Source organism: Cyprinodon variegatus, unplaced genomic scaffold (genome assembly GCF_000732505.1).
Source record: "Cyprinodon variegatus isolate N-32 unplaced genomic scaffold, C_variegatus-1.0 Scaffold270, whole genome shotgun sequence".
In the NCBI taxonomy this organism is placed as follows: domain Eukaryota; kingdom Metazoa; phylum Chordata; class Actinopteri; order Cyprinodontiformes; family Cyprinodontidae; genus Cyprinodon; species Cyprinodon variegatus.
In genome coordinates this window covers 281,501-304,841 of record NW_015150723.1, presented here as the reverse complement: position 1 = coordinate 304,841, position 23,341 = coordinate 281,501, and the positions used below count along the sequence as shown (strand labels likewise).

The 23,341-nt window shown below is 37.0% G+C and overlaps 1 long non-coding RNA gene across 1 annotated transcript in view; it reads left to right on the top strand.

The window, feature by feature from the left end:
- LOC107089885 overlaps window positions 1–23,341 on the top strand; it is a 114,266-nt gene that overhangs the window by 13,244 nt on the left and 77,681 nt on the right. Inside the window, exons 2-3 of the long non-coding RNA XR_001481450.1 lie at window positions 6,195–6,293; window positions 20,967–21,016. This is a non-coding gene — a long non-coding RNA (uncharacterized LOC107089885). The remainder of the gene's footprint in view (window positions 1–6,194; window positions 6,294–20,966; window positions 21,017–23,341) is intronic.

The following is a 23,341-nucleotide window of genomic DNA, read 5'->3' as shown; positions in this document are numbered from 1 at the left end:
ATTCTATTCTATTCTATTCTATTCTATTCTATTCCAAATTTATTGTTTAAAAGTGTGGCCTACTGGTTAGGGCATAGAGCTTGGAATCCAGAGGTTCTGAGTTCAAGCCCCACTCCCACAGACTGACTGGGTTAAGACCCTTAATTCCACACTGCTCCCTGGCAGCCACACAATGGCAGCCTACTGCTCTCCAAGGGGATGGGTTAAACGCAGAGAGTTAATTTCGTCGCTCTGTACTTGTTACAGTGTAGTGGCAATAAATGCTGATAAGAAAAAGAAAAAGATAATTTGATACGTCCCTATGTAGCTCCCCTTTAACTCCAGAAGATGGCAGTATTTTCCAAAAGCTCCCATTAGAGGAGCAGTCCTGCCTTCCTGCAGGGGATTTTGTTTTTTGTTTTGCTTCATTATCATTTCATTGGGGGATCATTTAAAGCCCCGCCCCCTGGGATTTCCCAAATATTGATTAGTTGATGGGTCTCAGTTTGGCTGGCATTATTGATCAGACTCCCTTAAAAATACAATAGAGGGGAGCAGTGAGAACAATCAAAGTTTTTGGTTCACACAGCAGATCAGTTACTGAGGGCAGCTGTGTTAATGTATTAGTGCAGTGATTACTGTTTGAGCTGTATTGTAAGTTTTCCTTTTCTGGCATGACAGAGGAGACTGCAGGTGTTTAGTCTTGTGCTTTTTATAAAGGAATACCATTTAATGGATGGTTTTCTGTGTCAAACTTTCCATCACAATCACATCTCATTGTGTTTTTTCTTTGATTTTTTTTCTTAAGTGGCATAAAATAGTGCTGGCTTGTAAATTGGAAAATAAGTTTATTTTGAACCTTTTACAAAAAGGAAGTTGAAATGTTTGGTGTGAAGACCAACATGGGACATCAATCTGAACATGCCATCTCTACCGTGAAAGGAAGGGGGAAAGCTTTAATTTTTAGTTTTGTTTTACAGGGGAAGAGGGTTAGACTTCAGATAGATGGTGATGTGACTACAAGCTGCAGATGGAGGTGAAGGTTCACCTCCCAGCAGGAGAATAATTAAAGATGCAGTGTGACTTTGTGCATTACTGCCTGTTTGCATTAAAAGTTTATCCCACTGATTGCTGCAGATATACAACCAAGCTAGGGTTACTCTAGATAAGAAAACTGCAAATAAAGTATATATTACATTTCTAAAAACAACACTCCTTTAACATACCTCATGAGGCTGTATACAGATACGGTATTCAGTTATCTAGGGCATTCATGAAGATATCTAGCTTATTGTGAACTCAAACTGGGATTTAGGGGTGGCATTGGAAACTAGGACACTTTTAAGTATTTCTTCAATTACCTTAAACTGTCCTTCACTTGACTCATAGTATACAAGCACCTTCTGTTAATCTGTCTTTCCAAATGACTGATTTTAAATGAATTCTGTCTGAAGCGGTCCGCATCAGAGAGGGTTTATGCAAGCAAAACAGCTGCACTTTCCATTTTTAACTCCCACACTGCGGCAGAGTTTGCGTTTGCTTTGTCTCTTGGTTTGACTGGATGGCGACAGTGAAATGCTGCCTGAGTGAAAGTTTTATTCTGGAGACTTAATGTGAAAGTCAGTCAGACACGGTGACCTGGAAACTTCTGCTTGTATTTGTTTCCAATCAGAGAGTGGAACTTTGAAGCCTCCTCCTGCCACCTGACCTGGACGGATTTACACTTTGTTATACACGTCTGTGCAGGTGATCTTTTGTGGAACGTTATCCTTACAGTTGGCACTGCATAGTCAGTGGCTTTAAATTGTATGTTTTCTTTTATCAATTTATTTTTTTCCTTTCAATTAAAATATTATTAACTAGGGGCTGCACAGCATTGCTGCTTTGCAACAGGAAGGTCCCGGGTTTGATCCCCAGCCTGCCGTCTTCTGCACGGTATTTAAATGTTCTTCCTGTGCATGCATGGGTTTACTTCTGTTACTATGGCTTTTCCAAAGAGTCCAAAAACATGAATAATTTTGTGATTTGTTTCTTTATGTTGCCCTGCAATGGACTGGCAACGTAGCCAGGGTGTACCCCACCTTTTGTCCAGAGACCCTTCTATTAACGTGATGGACAAACCGTAGAAGATAGATTATTAATCAACTAGTAGCATACAAAAAAGTTGCTCTTTTTCATTCCATCAAACCTTTTTAGGTGTGTGACTGCCACGCTCTAGAGATAATAACTCAATGTACATGTTCAAGTTTAGTGACATAACATTCATTGATAGAAAACATTTTGTTGTTATAACTGCCATTAAATTCTTCTATTAATTTCTAACACAGCCCTTCCCCTAATCAGTCAGAATTTTTTCTTAAAGGTATAGTTTTTCCGAGTGGATCATTGTCAATCATGCTGGCGATATGTTTACGTAAGGCAGTCCTACGTGCTCGTCCCCATTTCTACTTTCCAGTGGTGATACTGACATAGTGGAAAAATCGCAAATGCAAACAGCAACTTTTAAACAGAACATGCACGAGGAGAAATGGGCTTGTTCACGCTCTTGCACATGTTTAATAGGCGTTCCCTCTCGAGAGTGGGTACAGGGTTGTGCATGCGCAGTTTTGGAGTGGAGAAGTTGGATTTTTTTTAAAAAATTCGCAAAAATCAAAAGAACTTAAAATTATTGAGATGAATATAACAATTTGCATTATTTTGGCAAAAATAATGATTCCCTCTCTATTTTAAATTAAGGCAATTATGCTTGAAAGAGTTTGAAACCTTTGTGTAAATACCATGAAACTTTGAATGTCTTAAAAAAATCTTTTTAAATGATTAAACTGCAGCCAATCTATGACAAATATGTCTGACAAGGCAATCCGTGGAGGTCTGACCGAGCCATTATTCAGAGACCACACACACTAGGCCTTAGCTCCATAGACCACACACAAGCACTAACACTTACACACACACACCCACACACGTATCAATGTACAGTTTAACTTCCTGAGTGCGTTCTTAAAATGATGAAGGAATTGGGACCAATTCTGTAAACTTCTGTAAACTTTCTCAGAGACAAATAATCCAGTGTTTCCACTCCCCCCCCCTTGTCAGTTTTATGTCTGGCTTATCAGACGCACAATACCATCTCTGTGCAACACCTTCATGGGAATTAAGTGTTGAGACTCCAGAGGAGGTGAGTCAGATCCTCTCCGGGCTGAGTCACGATGGCCCTGTCCGGACGCTCCCAGGCTCCCAGGAACAGAAGAGGACGACACAGCTGCAGGGAGGGAGGGCAAGGGATGAAAGACAAATATATCTGGAGGCAAATTTAGTGCTGTAGTAACTATAAGGAATGGGATTTGGATGCAATCCCTTTTAAAACAGCTTTTAAAAAAATTCTTTTTACACATTTATGAAATATTTCTTTATTTTGCAGTTCTTTTCTGTTTGAAAAAAAAAATCAGATGTAACTTTGTGAGCTCCATCCTAGCTGACTTAAGTTAATCACAGTTAATGCAATTTAGTGCACAGTGAAAATGTTGATCAAATGCAATAGAAAACAGTCAGCTATTCATCTTTATGTTTCTAGGTGGCATTTACCATCCCTCTACGTGTGCTCAGACATGTAGGCACTCTCCTTGTGACAAAGTAGAAAAACAGTTGCAGTAAATGGAAGTGTGGGTGTCTATTCCCCCTCGTAAAATCACAGAATTGTTCTGCTGGAAAGTGTTTCCATTGTTCACCAACAGCAGACAAACTGTTGCACATGTTATAGCCCAAACGCAGCAAAAAGTTATTAATGGCAAATTCTCAGGGGTTGATATGAGTGGATGGAAAGGCTCTGGTAGGGAGATAGCATTCAGAAAAGGGCATGTTAAATGAAAAAAGAGAGTCTCTAGTAGTCATGTATTTAATGTTTTAAAAGGTTTAGCATTTGATATAAAAATAAAGGTGATTAAGATCAGGTTGTGTTTGCCTCTTGGTAAGGCTGTCGTCCAGAAAAAGTACTTAGATATCAAACCTGGTTGACAAAAAAGAGTTAATAATTTCAAAAAGTCCGGTGGTCAGATCAACATACCCCGTCAGACCAGCATACTCATAGTTAATACTTTTATTTTTTTTCTAACAATAACTGTTTATCCCTGTAGTTTGTCCCTTTAGTTTTTACAAAAAATACACTTTAAACTACCTCAACTGGCATGTATTCCTTTAGTCATGTACAAAAAACAGTTTACTTGCTTGCTTTTAGGTGTTTTAATTTAATTTAGGTGTTTTAATTTAAAGATTATTTTTCGTACAAAACTAAAGGGATAATCGGGACTAGCATATGCGTATGCAAATCTGACATCTTGCACATGCGTATTGACTAAGGGTATGCTCGTCTGACGGGGTATGCTTATCTGACAGAATTAAAGAGAGAAATGGACATAGAGACAGATTCATTTTTATTTTAATTACCACAAAAATGTATGCACTGAACATGTAAGGACTCCTAAAAACATTAAGGACACAATCTAAGTTCAAAAGGGCAAAATCTTGATCAAGCATAATTTTTTTATTAATGTGTGATTTAATTCTTTAACTTATGAATAGCTGCTCTCACCTATAAACAAAAGTTCACAGTAGTCAGTGTAAAGCCAGATTCTTTGTTACTCACCCCTGATTTTTAACAACCCATGGTCATCTTGAGTTGTCCTCACCAAACAGCATAGTGGCAGCGTAATCCACAGATTTTGTTCTTCATGTCCTAATTTCTGAAACATGTAACCAGGTTAGATGCAATCCTGCAGATTGTTAAAGGAATCTAGACAAAGATTTTCCCTTCTTTGCAGTATTAGAATCAACCCCAAAGCTTTTAGGGGATGGTCTTTTTTGAACCTAAGGCCTGCAGAAATCAAGAAGCTCTGAATCTATGCAGGAATATTCCCTTAAATGCAAGGAATGCAATTAAGATTAGAGAAAAACAGGATGCATACATGGAGCTGTGGTAATCTGCTTCCTGAAATCTCCAGCATGCCATGTTTAACAGTTGTACTGGTAGCTGGTACCTGGAAGTTGAAGTGATCGAATCTCAACTACCGTACTAGTTCCCTGCTTTATTTCCCATTATGCCTATAAGGTCACTTCGTTCACTGTTACAATTATCACAATGGTTCTACATAGTCTTTTCCACATAAAAACAGAGTTTAAACATAATGGAAAGTAGTATGTTTTAAGCCTGACTAAATATCATGTAAAAAGACAGAATTTCTCCTGTTGATGCAAGTAGCAACCTTCGTGAGGGTGGAATTCTGCCATGGTTCTGTTGTCTGTTGTCCTGACTCTCAGACAGATTCCCCATTTTCAGGAGAGATTTAGTATAAATGTCCTAATAGGAGATCAGAATCTAAGTACAAACAGAATGCACAAATACAGCACAGGATTCCTCTAGTGTCTTTATGTTTCATCTGCATTTAACTCAATCAAACCAGTCATGAAGAGTCCGTGTCCTCAGTGTTCCTTTTTTAACTTTATGAGCCTTTTATTTATGCCTTATAAAGCCTCTTCAGAGATGAATGACAAGCTGATAAGGGGGTTTAACAATTTCATTGAGGTGTGGTTTAGAATGTGTGGATCTGGGGCTTTAGTGTTTTTGTGTTTAAAAAGAGGATAAGAAATTTTTGCTTTGATCATATAACTCCTGTTACTTTAAAAAAACTAGATCTTATGACTTAAAGTTAGCTTCATATATTGAAGTCCATATTTTTGGAACTTAATTCTAAATTCGGGTGCTCAATATAAAAAAAAAAAAAAAAAAAACGAATTAACATTTTGTACACTTTTTGTCTGTCTGGAATTTAGGGAGGGCTGACAAGCACGCAGGTTGATTTGAAGTGGTAATATTTTCGTTAAGAAACTGTAAAGCTGGATTTTATAACCATTTGTAGTTGGAAAAATTATCTAAAGATACAGTGTCAAGTAATGCTAAATAACTTGTATTTTGCTTTAGTGTTTCAAATCACTTCAGACCAGCTGTCCTCTTTAACTACCTGTTACAGTAAAGCATTTATGCACATTTTTCTGGTGTTACTTTGGGGATTTTTGTGTGTGTTTTTTTTTTTTTTTTTAACAGGGCTGCATTTCTTGAGAGCTGCCATTTAAAATGGCAGAAAAACAAAAAATGCCTATGACTGTTTTAATACCATTTGCTTTCTTAACCCGTCTACCTTTCTCTCTCTTTATCTTTACAGTAAATGAACTCATTCATTTAACGGTGCACCGTAAGAGCAAGGACTGGAAAGCAGACAATGGCACTACTGAACTGAGAAACTGCTGAGTTGCATTTAAAGGTCTGTACTGCTGATTTTTCTTTATGACACTTAAAGAACACACATCATCAGTCATCGGCTGACGTTTTTGGAGTCACTTTTATCATGCAGGAATCAAGTGAGCCCTTAAAAGTTGCCTATGCCTTTGTTTGCATGACTGGCAAGATAAAGTAGGATTAAGAGTGTTGGGGCAAAAGGTAAAGCACATGACAGATTGTTGGACTCAGTCCCTGCAAAAACCATCAAGAATACCACTAGATAGCTTAGATTACTCCTGACCATGACTCCACAGAGTTCGACTCAAGTGCACCTGTAAGCTCTGAGCACACTCCTCTAATTGATATCTGACTAAGTCATACAATCAAAATTACACAGTATTATTCATCAGCATATGCAGCTGTTGAATTACTAACCTTGCAACTGCTCAAAATAAGAGTGAAACTTTTAAAAGCTTTGTCACCTTTTTTTTAATGTCCCAATTTAAACGTCAATACAAATAAATTGCCAGAACAAATCTTTTGAGATTGTTTGAAAATGGTTTTAATGCAGGGCTGCTTTGTATTCACTGCCAGAGACGACTTTGAGAGTCCTGTTGATGAGATACAATCTGCAAGGATGGTTACAGCACTGCAGGCTCATTGAACCACTGCCAAAAGACAGAAAAGAGGTCAGCTGTCAGAAATGTTAACAACGCTAGAAGCAGTGATCATACTATCAGCCTGCTGACACAAGCAGACTGGTGGTAATCATAGTAACGCTAGCTGGAAAAATAACTGTGTCAGACGAAAGAATAGCTATATCTCGATCTATTCAAGAGTCTCATTTTGTGTAATGGGACACTTCAACTGATTATGTACAGCAGACATGCAGCTGTTAATGCAAACAAGCTGAAATAGTTTTACTCTCTTGTTGTAGTCCTCTCTTTATAACTTCAAAGATTCTCAGCATTTTCTAGAAAACTAAGAGATCCAATATGAGGCTAGAATATATTGTGTGTAACACAACAATTTAACAACCTTCAATATTTAGATTTAGTGCGATCTTTTATCTTTACAATGCCAAGTTCACATGTAACCTAAAGTTGAGCAAACAACATGTATCGTCTGTCTTTCACAGTGCAGAAATACAAAGGCAACAACTGAGCAGATGTTGGTTTGATTCCCACACGGAAACTAAACATAGACTACCAGGTCATTCATACTGATATTAAGTGTAATGGGTCTCCTTGACTCATCTGTAAACTCAATCTCCCACAATCCTCCCACAATGAGTGCTCTGCTGAGCCAGCATTCGTCAAAGTCTTACTTTCTGTTTGTGCACCGGTTCTGCGTGGCTGCATGTCAGTGAGATAAAGGAGCTGTAATAAATCTAAAGATAGCTTTAGGTTTTTCATGATGCAAATTTTATCCAGAGGTTCTGTTTTTTGCTGACAGCTTTATGCTGCATTTGAAAAATAAATATGATCCTTAATTTCAGGGCATTGAAGTTTACAGATGTGCATTTACTTGAGAAATCGTAATTTAGGCTTGTTTTATATACTTAAAAGACTTGCCAAATGAATGAGTCTGCCTGGTTTTCTTGATAAAAGCAGAATAGGTTTCAGTTTAGGGATAAACTTTACATGTTAGTATCTAGGGATTGCTCATGTGTTTTATTTAGTTGGGGATATATTTTGACCATGCCCAGACATAGCAAAAAGTGTAGATAGGCTCATTGTTCCCCAATAACAGGAGTGATGCTTTTTATTCAAAATGGTTATAAAATAGGAAAGATACTGGTGCAGGTTACATTTGACAAAAGAAACAAACAAAAAAAAACCCTGGCAACAGTTAAACTGTAATTTTTCTTTCAAACTTTTATGTAGATTACTTTTTTATGAGTGTATAAGGAAAGTGCCTTTCAAATTCTTTCCCTTCTAAAAGAATGTGAAAAATTGAAAAAGTTCACCAAGACCTCAGAAAGATCGTACAAAAGCATTCCTATCTCTTAAAATGTTTCATATTTTGACATGTTCCAACCAAAATATTGTAACCCAACATAAAGTGATGGATCTAGCATTTGTATTTAGCCCCATTTATACTGATATCCTTGTAAAAGATCCTTACAGAAACTACTCTTTAAAAGTAATGAACATTTAAAGTCCAACTTTTTGTCACTGGGGCTGTTAAAATAACTGATGTTGAGGAAATCAACACAGAAACCAATAATTTTTTCCCCTCCAAAATGCTCATTATATGTGTGAACTGATTTTAAAACGGAGTCCTTTTTCCTCCTGAGTTGGGGCCCATCGCTTCACACTGCAGCATTTAACACACACCCTGCTATAGCCGCTTAGGTGAACAGTCATCACTATGTAGCTCTTGTTTGGAGTTTAAAGCTTCTCTAGTACAGAAAACACGTACATAAGCTGTATTTGAAAAAGCAAAAGCATAGGCATTATGAGAGGGATTTTTGCTATGACAGATCCGCAGGAAAAGCCCAACTATAGTGTTATGGACTGAGTGCCCACAACTTCAATGTTTTCTCAAATTCTGCACCACACCTAAACTCATTCTAACGTAAAGTTTGATTAAATAAAGAAAGGCATCCTATAACTTATGGCTGGCTTCATTGGAAATAGTAAAGCAGCGAAAGAATCAATACATCCCTCTCAATGATTCTAATGTTTGTTATTCAAAGAATTTGCAGAATGTGTGACCACATTATTTAAACAGCGGATACCACAGCTAATGCAAAAATATACAGAAACACAGAAAATTAACTATTTGTAAATTGTAAAAATCTTTTTTGTATGTACCAGAATTTTTTGTCAAAATGTCTATAAGTGATATCAACAATTAGCCCCTAATTAACACCATACAATGTAACAATGTTAAAATTGGATATATTTTTTACAATTTTATTTTGAAAGAACCGTTGCTGTAAAAAGTTGCCATATTAATAAGAATGCTTTTGAGCATTGAAAATCCTTCTCACCGTTGGATCAAGTTAGAAATGTTATCTTTAGCCCCTTTTCCAATGAGTACCACAAGATTTTTTTACCGATAAAATGAATCCCCAGCAATTTGTGTGCTTCTATCATCCTTTGTTCTGAAAGGCAGCAGATATAAATCAGCTTCATAACCTCTAGAGGAGCTGTTAAGAAAACTGCACTATGCCTTCAGTCCAGTGGGTGGCAGTAATAAAAATACAAACACCAGAAAAGATAACCCTAACAGGAACTCATGTTGCTTTAAAACAGCATTTTTGACTAAAATAAATAAATATTAAACATCGATTGGTAACTTATTTTGTTTTATTATTATCATAAGGGTAATTATTTAGATATCTACAACATAATCAGACTAAATGTCGAGTTAAATTTGAACAAAAAAAGTTATTTCTTTCCTAAAGTTCTGTGTTTGTTTTTTTTTTCATTAAAAGGCAAAACTTTGGGAAATGTGTATTTTTTTTAATCTACAAATAAATGTGAAAGTGTTCTGTTTGAGTAATACATACATTACCAGTAGCTTAAATGGTCAATCATTTCCTAAAAACTATATATATATATATATATATATATATATATATCTAACCATGTACAGTTATTTAACACACATAATAAACGCATTATGTTTCAGTCCCTACAAACAAGGTGCGAGTTTCAGGAATACAGTGGGGGAGGCAGCACTCCTACACAAAACAACAGAAAAAAACAACACAATCCCAGATTATGCGTTTCTCAAACATGATGCAGGTGACATGGTACTCTGGCAAAATGACTTACTGGGGAAAGAAACCAGCCCTTAAAATAAAAGAAAAAATTATTTGTGCTGCAAAAGCTTTTTGTTGCTATCTATCACCTTGTGGGAAACTGGCAAATTGGTGCCTTTGCAGCTGCAGGAGCCCCTGCTTGCCGTGAGCAGATGCAGCAGCCAGGCATACTACACCAACGCTTACAGGCTGGGGTGTGATGATAATTTCTGATCAGCCATTTCTGCATTTATCAGCTGTTTGGGCATGTTAATGATCAATAACATGTGCCCCTCTGCTCCTTCACTTCTCTTCTTGGTATTGGTTCCCCCACTTTCCCAACACACATTCTAAGCTCACATCATGGGGGAGGGGCATACAGGAAGGAAAAGGATAAAAACTTCTCATATATGGATTGTCTAGGGTTATTTTGACAGTAATCATTTACTAAGCTAGATTATCATAAAAAGCATAAATTATAGAACTTAGGAGAAATAGACTTGGTCTAAACGTTTTCACTCAGATGTAGCACTACAGCCCTGCTGCAACGCATCAGATAAGATAGCATCCAGTCAGTAACTGAGATCTAACAAGGTTAACATTAAAAACCTTCATTTTATGTTTTTCACATGTAATTTGACTGAAGTGTTTTTAAAAACTCCCTAATACAAAATTCTGAGGATTGAGAGAAAAGGGAGGGAAGTGAGAATCATTAGAGAAAGGCAACAGGTTAGTCTAACATTGGTTGGAGCAGCAACTTAATACAAAGTCAATGATATTCAAGTACTATCTTTATAGAAAAGGTGTATTAGTAAGATGTGTAGTTATGTAAAACTATTATATAATGCATATTTGACTTGGAGCAGAACAAAGGCAAAGGGTGAAGAAGACAGACATGATGTAGCTGATGGTATCTACTTGTAGAGGAGACCAGCAATGACATTGGATGAGACTAATTCATGTAGTGACGCCAAAACGTCTAGTATAGTTTAAAGCTCTGCTGACCATCAATTCACCGTATTCTCTTCAGAAAATTATTTCAAGCAGAAATACCAAGTCAGTCTTAGTTTGCTGAAATCGGTATATAGAAGAATCAACTGCTCTAATGCATTAACTTTAACATGTATGTGTATGTGTGGTAAAAGGCTATTTCTCTCATTTATTTTTACAACTAAACAGATGCTTCCAACCTCAGCTGAGCTACTTCTTGGTTTGGGTGTTTCTGTCTAGAGCAGGTAGTTATGAACTCTACAAGAACCTAATAAAACTGAACTTTTCCCCCCAAGTTTCAAACACCTAAAAGCCACATCTAGTTTCTTTCTTCTGAAGTTTGATAATGACGTTGACCCACAGAAGATGCCAACGATCCAGATTCTCCATATTAAACAGGTGCAGAAGTTGTAATGAGGTGCTCTTGGAGTGGATCTAGCCCGGAGAGTAATTCACACCAGCCCCTGGTCGCAAATTTCTGTTTTCTCAGTTATTTGTAGAATATTGAGAATAAATGTAAAGAGGTTTACCTATTTTTCATCATACTCTAGAGACAATTGGATATGGGCTACTGTATTTTAAATTGCTAAAAACAAAAAACTTAACTTGAGCTCCATCAGAAAAGACTCTGTATTGTTAGTGCAGAATTAGGAGGGTTGTCTGCCTGTTGGATGAGCTGTTTTTTCTTTTTTTTTTGAGTTTATTACTGCACCACTAGCTGCTTTATTGTAAAGTGGACAGACATACTGTAAAACGGGGAGAGACATGCGGCAAAGGACAACTGGCCGGATTCAAACCTGGGTTGGCCACCTCGGGGAAAAAGGCCTCCATACATGGGTCTTGTGCACTAACTACTGCGCCACAGAGGAACACCCAAGATGAGCTGTTTTCATTGTCCAACAGTGTTGATACAAAAGGCCAACTCAAGAACATTCTTTCTTTAAAATAGGAAACTTGAAGACAATAATGGTTTCAAACTTAAAGCATTCACTCTTATCTTTTATAGCTGTTTGTCAAGACAAACTAACAACATGTACTAACATCTGAATAGCCCTTGTGAAGTAAGCCAATTTGCAACGTTGAGAAAAAACCTTGGACATGTATGGGCCTGTGAGCGACTGCTTGTACACAAGTACAAGTGTGTTATGATAAGTGTGGGAATTGAAGAGGAAACTGACCGTTTAAGTGCAAGCTCTCATGATTCCACAGTTGGGCAGAGTAGGAGTAAATCTCCCTGTTGCTTGCTGATCACTACTGCAGTTGCAAGCAGCACCAGAGTGCATGACGGTTACAGTTACATGTAACTCCTTGAGAAATTTATAGATCAGAAGACTAACAAACCAAGAGATTATAATCTCAGAATGAGGCAGTAATTTTGTTTTCATTTTAACTAATACTTGATGTGTCATTTTGTAGAACGGTGGGTTTACTGACGTGTTTCTGAATGTCACTGAAAGTGCTGGTCGGGCTCAGGCTGTATATGGTTTCAAGAGTTATGATTTACCCCTTTAAAAAAGACATTATTTTAAATGAAACCGTTTCTACTCAAGCCAAGTTGTTTATGGGAAATCACAGTGCCAAAAGTCAGATGTAATGTCCATCAAGTTTATTCGATAAATTAGAGATTTGCAAAAATAATGCAGGGCTGCAACTAACTATTATTTTTTGTAATCCCTCGACCTTTTTTTCGAATAATCGATTGGCAACGGTTCCATATAGAGGATTTTTTACAGAATTGAACCGGGTAATTTTACAACTTTCCCACTTGAAAAGTACTGGATAGAGCATATTGTTAGAGAAAAAAGTTTTTTTTTTAATCCTTAATCCAAAATCTTTATATATTATTTAGAGTTGTGGTATAATTACTGTTCTAAGTGGGTTGTTCTATCAGCTACAGGCATGTGTTAGTTTTTACACTCCAGTAACAAAATGAGTTGACGATTTGTTAAATAATTGGTTAATCACGATAAATCCAATTAATCATTTAAGCCTTAAAATATAACTTTTCAAAACGTAAACTTTTGGCAAATCGCTTTCTTTGTTTTTGAGTCAATCAAACCTTAACTTTCCTTTTTATATTGCTTTGACATTAATTGTCTGAAAATCCAAACTTCTCATTAGTCACCAGTGCTTATTTGCTGAATGAAAATAACCATAAATGGAAGTCTGTAAAGTGTTACCACAGAGCAACACAGTGGGTTTTATCATGGGTGGGATTTAATTTGTAATGTATGAGTTTCAGCTAAATTAAAGGGCTTTGTCTGTGTTGTTTTTAGACCTCAATGAGAAAAAAACATATTAAAAAGCACTTTACAATGCTGTGCTGGTATAAGGCTCACCTTAGATTCATATATTAAATGATACTATTATTTGTTCTATTTTATAACTCAAATGTACTTAAAGGTATAGTGATTTTTGCAAATTTTTGATAAAAGCCATCCTCTCCTCTTTAAAAATGCACATGCACAACCCTGTACTATTAAACACGTGTGAAAGCATGCATAGGCTCATTTCTTCTCGTGCACACTTGGACTTGGCTTGACTTGCTGTTAATTACACCAAAAAAAAAAAAAAATGCACGCGCGCAACCCTCTACCCGCTCCAGAGAGGGGACGTCTATCATGGGTGTGTTACAGCATGCACAAGCTAATTTCTCCTTGTGCATGCTCTGTTAAAAAGTTGTTGATTGCACCGCTCAAACAAGCAAACTTTAAAAAAGAGATTTGGAATTTTTCCACTATGTCAGACTCACCACCGGTAAGTGACAATGGGGACGAACACGTAGGACAGCCTTACGTGAACATATCACCAGAATGATTGGCAATTAGGAGAAGCCCTTTTTTTGATGATCCACCCAGAAAAAGAAACATCCTCCACTATTCCTTTAAGCTTCGAGTCACAGACTGATCGAAGTTGTTACCCTTCAGCACTTTTGGGCAAAGAAGAGAATTCATTATTCTATTGTATTTGAAATTTCACTTGTTCCAGAAATGGAAAAGTGGTGCCAAACCATCACACTACTACCACCACATTTTCAAAAGGTTCCACTCTTGTCTTATTTTTCAATTTAAACTTTATACAGTGTTTTGTAAATCCTCAAGATTTTTGTGAAACACTTACTGTGATCTTTTAGTTCCGTCTCTGTCATTTTTCCCCCTATTCTCTTCATTATTGTATTATGGATGCCTAAGTTAGCAAGTGAGGACAGAAAGGCTTCAATAATTTCTTCTTTGTGAATTCCTGAACAAGTAGTCATTGTGCTGATGATACAATTTTGGTAGACTTCAGAAATGATTTATTCAATGTGTCACTTTTTCCTCATCCATGTGCATAAGGTTTGTTGGTGTTAAAAGCCTTAGATGGCTTTGAAATCCCTTCCAGACAATTTTTTTTTATGACTTTGCTTCTACAGTAATCATCTTTTATTTACTTATTTATTTGGATGGGACATAATGTGTAGCTTTAAAAGTTAAACAATTTAGCTTACTTCGTGTTGACAAACAGGATCTACAGTATGAGTGATTGCTTGATTCTATAGATCATCCAGTTTGCATGTTTGGGGATAATAAAACTGGAACAACGTTGTGATTTAAAAAGAGTTGCAGTATGTTTCTAATAAATTGAAAGGCTGGTTCTTAATATATATTTTTCCTTAAAAAGAAGTGATCATTAGAAAACTGCTTTGTTACTCTAGTATTTACCTGCTCTGATCAGTCTCAAATGTTTGCTTTATCTGAAGGAGTTAAAAAGTTAAAAGCAAATACAATAAATTCAACTTCATAATGTTTGCTTGTATGTTGAGTGGCAGCAGAAATAGTAATGCTTTGAATTCTGTTGAGTTAGGCTCATTAGCCATGTTAATATAAAAAAGTAAGAGTTGTTGTTTCTGTTTAAGTGTGACACATATATGAATGACTATCAAAAAATTCCAAACACAAACAAAAGAATGTAAGAAAGCAATGCAAAAAAATCTGAATTAACTTCAGCTTTTGAAGAAAGGATGTTCAACTATTTAAAAGTATTGGGTAAAAACACATCGTCTTAAAAACAGTAGTCTAAAAATCTAACTGTCATGTTGCAGATAAAATATTCCCTTTCTGAAGCCAAATCTTAAAACAGAAACTAGGCTACTTGCTTTACTGTTCAAAATATAATCAGATACTGGTCAGGAAACTATTGCATAACTTGCCTTTAACAGGCTTTTTTTTGTCCATCTTTTTGCAAGTAGTTTTTTTTTTTTGCAAGACATTCGTTTTCCCCAAAACCAAACAGCCCACTCTGGCCAGTTTGTTTCAAATCTTTATGCAAAACTATGCCAAAAATGCCTGGACTTGGTTTCTGTTATTTACTTACAGCTGTTTTGACAAACCTAAGCCTGTGTGGCTAGAGAAACATTTTAAATGGCAAAGCATTATCTCCTAGAATGTGGAGGAGATATAAAGTTATCGTTTTATCTAAGCAATGTTAGGAATTTTAATTTCCACAGTTCAAATCCAAAGGTCAAGGGAAGCCACAGCTTCATTTTACCGGTGAAATAGGGCTATATTCGAGACTTTCTGAAAGGGCTTTTCTCTTTTATTCTGTGGATATATCTTCCTTTTCAGTAACTGGAAGTCAAGGTTCTGAAACCTTTTAACCTTTCAGAGGAAAAGTTCTTTGGTTTTGAAAGTGTTTAGTTTTCAGCTATGTTCATTTCAAGCTAAAATAGAAGTACACAAACTATAGAAGTTTAAGGATAGATATTTTAAACATTTCCATGATACAACATCCAGAAAATGGGACAAAATTTATTTTTTATCTCTAAGAATCAACAATTTGCAGAACCACCTTTTGCATTATTACAGCTGCAGGTCTCTAAACTTCCCTCTGTTAGTTCTTGTTGACTTTTCAAGACAAAATATTTCCAGGCATCTGGCAGTATCTACCAGGAGTCATGATATCCACCGCAGGATTCTGGTTTGCATTGCAGATGTAAAGTCAGACCTGTTTCTATTGCATTCCAGACCCCCACAGAACTGCCCTTTTTCACAGGTCCGGTTCTTGGATGGGATTTTTAAGTGCAGCATAGGCCCAGAACAGATCTACCAGTAGTTTGGGGACAAGTGGATTTTTTCAGCTTATTGGGGGATGACATGGTTGTACTGGCTCACTTTAGCCAAAACCTATACTATGCACTAGGCAAAGCTAATAGCTCCTCTAAGTCTGAGGCTATGTACAGCTTGCCCTCTCCAGGCTTCTGCCTCAAGTGGAGATGTATCTAGAGGTCTTTTTAATGAGGTCTTACTTTGCTAATTGATTAATCTGTTAAGAATTGTATTTCTATTTGACCAAGCAGGTACTGTAGGTTTTATTTTTTATTTTAACTGATAATTCTAGCTGAAGGTGCTTAATAGGAGATTTCTTTTACATAATTTATGAAATGCGGTTGCTAATTGAGATGGTTTTTTTTAAAGGAACAATTGCTTTTGTTTTTGACCAGTGGTTAGAGAAATAACAGCAAGAAAGGAAAACATGCTTTAGAACTCTAAGATGGTAACAGCTATATTAAAATTCAATTCAATTTAATTGAATTCATTTTATTTCTATAGCGCCAATTTACAACACATGTCATGTCAAGGCATTTTACAGTTCACCAGATAATACAGTAAAATTGATTCAAAGTTTTCTGTCTAAGAAAAACCAGTTGATTGCATCGACTCATTGACTCAAAGGCAATCCCTCACACTAAGCATGCTTGTAGCGACAGTGGATAGGAAAAACTCCCTTTGAACAGGAAGAAACCTCCAGCAGAACCAGGCTCAGTGTGAGCGGCCATCTGCTGAGGCCCACTGGGGTTCAAGGAGACAGAAGCAGACATAGAAAAAGAACCCGAGATACAAAAAGCAACTGTAAAAGGTGATCCTGTCCAGGAAACACACATCCAGGCAGACGAGCTCTGAGCCAACTCCCATGTCAGAGGATGAAGAGAGCACATCCAGCCAGTCACAGTCAGAGAAACAGGACTACGGTACACTGAAAAACAGGCCGATCTCAAACATCTATAAACAAAGGTGTTGATGGCAGCAGTACAGCTGATATTTCTCTCCAGGATGGTGTCACAGCCAAACAGGAACAGACGAGGCAAAGCTACTCTGAGAAAAGCAGAGATAGCATAACATTTAAGATTGAACTAACAGATTCTGCAGAGTAGGACAATAGAGATAGAATGAAGCAGAACCAGAAAACCCTATTGTTCTTAGTTCAAAGTGTCTATAATAAATACTTTACTGCCCCATTAGCAGGTACAACTTTACAATGGCTTTGAGAATTAATATAGAACCAGCCAATCACAAGGCCTTATCCCATTGCAAGTAGGCAACTAGATGTTGCAAAGACAACATGCTAAACAAGACTTTATAATAGGTATAAAAAGTGATTCAAATATAGAACTTTCAGCCATAGTTGTTTTTCCCAGACTCTCTGCACTGAGCATCTCAAATAAATAATTTCACAAGGAGCAATCTCTCTGATTTAGAGAGAGTGGTCTAAAAAAAACAAGCATCCAGTAGTTAAGAGGATGAAAATGTCCTTTTGATGTCAGAAGCATGGGAAGACTGATCTAAGGAAGCACTTAAGTGAATATCCAGTTGCTATAGCCGACTTGGATCTTATGCTATCTCTGAAAGCATAATACATCAAACCTTGAAGCAACTGGACCAAAGCAACAGAGGACCAGACTGAGTGTTTCTCCCTTTGGCTAAGAAATTTAAATTAAAGATACAGTCTACAGGGCTTTACATTGGCACAGTGGGTAGCTCCTCTGTTTTGCAGCAAGGCAGAGGACGAAAAATGGATGGATGGAAATAGTAATTCAGCCTCCCTTCCTGAAGACTCTTTTTTTCTTGTTTAGCCGTTCCTTCAGTTCACTGTTGATACTAGGGCTGCAACAACGAATCGATAAAATCGCTAAAAATTGACTTTTAAAAGCGCTGGCAACGAATTTCATAATCGATTAGTTGTGTCGCGCGATTAATGCGTCATCCGCCGCCGCCGTTATCACTGCCACTTGACTGAAACGGGTGAAGAAAAAAAAATTACAGCAGAGCGAGTCAGCGCTGCAGGTGTGCAGTGTTGCCAACTCAGCGACTTTGTCGCTATATTTAGCGACTTTTCAGACCCCTCCAGCGACTATTTTTTTAAAAAAAGCGACTAGCGACAAATCTGGCGACTTTTTACGGTGTCACTGGCGGCTTTTGGAGACTCTTACATGAAAGCATGTATCGTTCCTACTCTTGTCCTGCAGCAGCTGCTGCTGCCATGAGGCGCCTCCCCCATCCCAACCCCGTTCTCCCGCAGGAGTCCCTCTCAGCGCTGCAGTCAGAGCCAGCAGGATGTTTACCCTCAGCGTCTAGACTGCAAATGAAGCGCGCATGCGCCGGGATTGACGGCGCAAATTGATCACAATAATTAAAATACCCTTTATAAATAAATTAACTTGCAATTAATGAGGGCAAGGCTTTTAAAGTTTAAATCTTCTGGCAAAGATAAAGTAAAGAAGATCCTGCAATTTATGGAAGTAAAGCAGAATAAAATCCTGCAAGATCAGTAATATGTCAATTAATTATATGCCACATTCCCATGTAAATATCTGTCTTTGGAGGATGTGTTTTTAGCACCCCTAGTTCTCTCATTTTATTCCAAATACAATTTATAATTTGAATCACAGGGCTATTTTTATCTCTATGGTTCAGTATTTTCTCAAGTAGCAACTTTAACTGCTATACTTTCCTGTCTTAAAAGGCAGAACTCTTCTAGTCTAAAAAAATATTATGTGATGAAATGGGGGGACCTATTGTTTGAACCCCTTAGAGGCTTTTAAAAACAAAAATGTCTGTCTCTTTTTGCGCTTTATGAAACAAAGTAGCCTATATTTTGTGGATGTACAGCTACATTTCTCATGTAAGTTTGCGTAGTTTTAACACAAACATTTATTTTTCATATTGCACCAGTACAGTTAATGAGCAACCTGTACTTGTGTGCTTGTTTGTTCTGTCTAGAATGTTTATTTTGGAATAAAGAGGTTAATATAAAAAATATTTTTTGCCCGATTCATCGATTAATTGAAAAAATAATTGGCCGATTCATCGATTTTTAAAATAATCGTTAGTTGCAGCCCTAGTTGATACACTGTTTGCTCATGGAGAAGCATCTCACTGTTCTGATGGGGATGTAGTAATCTACATTGAAAGTTATAGTTAGTCACACAGTCACAACATTGATATCCTCTTTATGTGTCTGGCATATAGTAATACTCTGCATGAAAAGTGGAAGCCCTAACATCAAGATTACAGGGTGTAGATTTGAGTAAACCATGGATCCATTAAGCATTAAATGACCTAGGTTGCTGCTGGTGATGTTATGGTGTGAGAAGTAATTGATTTTGCATCCCTAAGAAATGTTCAGTTGGTAGTGAATGTTATTACTGATTGTGTACATCCATTTATGACTGTATGTTTTAATGCAGAGGTTCCCAAATTTTCAGCTTTTGACCCACAAATTCTACCAGAGTGGACTCCTCCCTATTGGTTGAGTGTAAAAGCATTTCAACAAAATCAGTTAACCATAGGTTTAATATTACAAGCAGTATTTATAACAATATTGATTAACTTATGCTTTTACATCTGTAAGCACATTACAAACATTTTTTTTGTTTTATTTCTGTAGTCGATCTTGGCCCTATACTGATTGATCAAGGACCTCAAAGGGGTCGGCACTCAAACTTTGGGTATCAATGTTCTGATGGCTTGCTCCACCTGGATATTCCAACAAAAATAAAATCTCAAAATGGCTTCTTCAACCCAAGAAGGAGTTTTCTGTTCAAAAATGACCACAGTCACAAGATCTTAATCAAGGTTGAGAACGGATATTTTATAAATCTGGATAATTTGCTTTATTTCATTAAGTCAAGATTGACCAAAGAATGTTGAGGACCAATTTAGTATAATAAGAAGCACCTAAGTTATCAGTGACTGTTTTGCTCAGTAAGAATGGGACCAAGTAAGCCTCAGACAGTAAGAATTTTATCCTCACAGAAGCATTGTTTTGTCATTTGTCTTGTGCTTTTACAATATTTTGCAACACATCATACAAACATGTGAATGTGCCTAAAGGAAAAAGCAAAGCCTCTGGGGATGCTGGGAAAGGAAAAAATCTCGACTTTTTTAATAGTTGCAGATAGTTTCTCATGAGACATTTAGTGAGGTCAGCTCATGAGCCATTTTCCCAGGCTTTCAGCATGATTATCCTATAGAAGGACGTAATGCATTCCTTACCCTTGTATCATAAAATCCTCTGAAGTATATCGACTTACCCCCTAAGTTCAACTCTGTGTATATAAAAAATAACACAGTCATCAAGCAGGGAAATTAAAACGCAGCATTTTATGTTGGATGTATGTAAATTTAATGCTTCTCACAAAGGTATATGTTAAAGTAGAGCCACATAAGAAAAGTTTAAGAAAACAGAGCATGTTAAGAAGTATAAAGCTGAAAGTGGGAGATGATTGGTGTGTGTGTGCCTGTTTTAGAAGTTGGCCAGTCATCAGTAGAGTTCTAAGAGCAGTGAAGGAAGTCGTGGTTACAGATGACTCAGCCAAGCCATGTATTTCATTTTTTTCTCTCTCCACTCTTTCTTTTTGCGCTCTCCTCCCCCTGTCATCACACTCTCCTCTCTGCATTCTATTCATTCCTCTTTTCTATTCTGGATCTAAGTTTTCTGTCTTACTGTCACTCTTTCAATCTATAACCCCCAACCAAGTTTTTTTTCTCTCTTCCTGTGATTCATTTAGGGCTGTTGCAGGTTTCTCTAGCTGTGTTGTGTGTCTGTGTGAAGCGAATACTCAGAAATGTGAGTGGGAAGATAGCTGGCTTCCTTCAGAGTGATTAAAACATTCCTTCTCTCTTCTTTTTTCCTTTCTTTCTCCTGTCTTCTCAGTGTTCACTGAAGACTTTCTGATGAAGAGGAGGATGAAGGGAGACAAACTGGTAAGTGAAAGCAAACTGAGCATTAGTTTAGTCATTGCTGACTTTTTCTGTTTTAGAATTAAAGGGAGAAAAATACAGTTCTAAGGAAAATAAATTGTATGTTTATTTTAATTGCTGGTATAAACACTCAATCATGGCTTCACATTTTTTTAATTCACGTTTGACTTCAGGGGGTCAAATAAAATATTTTCAAACCAAGCATGACCTTTCTAAATAATCCGAGTAATAGTATAAGGCTCGAAGCAGGAAGAAATCCAGATCTTAGCGGAAAAAATACAGCGTTTTCTCACCCTTGATGATTTAAACTCAACTTAAAAAAGTTTTAATTTCATTTCAGTCTTAATACAAATTTTTAATGGCCCACTTTGATTGGTTTTCATTGAGCTTTGTTGTGTAAAATGCAGAAGATAGTTCAATGCTTTGCTGCGTAGGGCTTAAAATAGCCCAAGTGAGGTAAAATCGGAATGTGGATAATCACAGTTGGGGGAAATAAACTGTTTTCAACCTGTTGGTGGAAAGGCCAGCTGTGGCGAAAAGGGACTACGTTTTCCACTTGTCCTGTGACCAGCTGCTCTAAATTTAGTCATGTAATCATATTGTGATGCGCTGTCCGCACCTCGAAAGGTCTAAAGTGAAAGCGTTTGTGTTAGATCTCTTAGTGGATATTGTAGCAGCCATCCTCACAATGAAAGAAACACGATCAAAGAACTAGAAGTTTGGGAGCGATTTGTGTACAGAAATGAAACTTTTAGTGAAGTTGGTGAGAGTTTCAGGGTCTCCACCGATGCATATCTTATTTGTTAGCTCTACCATAATAATAATAAAGAAAATATACATAGTATCTGACTACAAACCCTTTGCTATAATGGAGTTTTGTAAGAATGTACTAGAGACACAGAAATGGATCAATCTTTGTTCTTTACCCACTGGTAGTTAGGGATGTTTTGTTCCATCTAATGAAGATTTGCTTTAGTAATCCCATCTGCAAAGAAAATAAAATGTTACTTATATTAAAGACATAAATCTTAAACTTTTCATTATGTAAATATCTCTCCGTATCATGTGACTACCTTTCTGTAGCTCATCTATTGGGGGTACATAAACTTCAACTTCCCAGCAGTTTATTTAAAAATACTTAAAACCAAAGTCTCATTAGATGCTCATTTGATTTTTTTTTTCTTAGTCTTGGCCAGCTAAGATTTTATTGTGAGAATACATGCTTTCTTAAAGAGTATGAAACCCCAAATTTGAAGACTAACAGTATAAATTTAGCACAATCTTTATGTTATTATACAACGCTTGACATTTTGTATGAAATTGTTGAATTCTGCCATTCTTGGCATACAAATGTCGTATCTGAAGAAGTTAAAACATGGCAACAAACGTGGTAGATTAATTTTCCTATTGGTTAATGTTTTTTGTTTTTTAGCTTTATAACATTTTATCATATTTGGCAGTAATTGTCATTACATTGTGACAAGAACAGAGCAACAAAATTCACTCTTTGCATTTCACTCTGCTCCCCATTCCCATGGGGAACAGTGGGCTGCCATTGTGCGGCGCCCAGGAAGCAGTGTGGGGTTAAGGGTCTTTGCTCATGGAGCCAGAGTGTCAATCTGTGGGAGAGGGGCTTTAACTCAGAACCTCAGGATTTCAAGCTCTATGCCCTAACCACCAGGCTGCCACTCCCCCTATTATGGTATTAATGAATACAGTTTGAAAAACATATTTTTTTCCGCAGTTGGATTATTTAGCCATATAATATTCACTGTCTCTCTTCCTCTTCCTGACCACACCCCCATTTTATCCCCTCACTTATCCACACACTTGGCCATGTCTCAGCTTTGCCCTCTTTGGCTCCATCTTTCAAATTCTTCGTCTGGGGGTGGCCCTATGCTCTTACATTGTGCTTAGTTACATTTGAAACTTGTTGTTGGGATAACTAAGTGTAGGGTGTTGTTCAGGTTATCTAGGTGAGGCATCTGTCCATCTGTTAAACTACTGGCATATCCACATTGGAGAAACATTTGAAAGACTGCAAAAGGGATGTACACAGATTTTTGTTTGTGCTTAGCACAGATAGTAACTTATGACCATTTTTAACAGTAATTTCAGATCATTTAGGGGTTCCTCGTTGTTGCATTAACAAATAATGTCTATCTTTGTTGCCTCTCTTCAAAAACTGTTAGATCATAAGTTTACCTTCTTCCTATGTGAAAATGCTCATGGCCACAGAGGTGCCTGGAGGACCCTGGATTAGCACAGATAAGATAATAACAGTCAAAGCTGTCTAAATATGAACTGTAGTAAAGATATCCCCCCCCC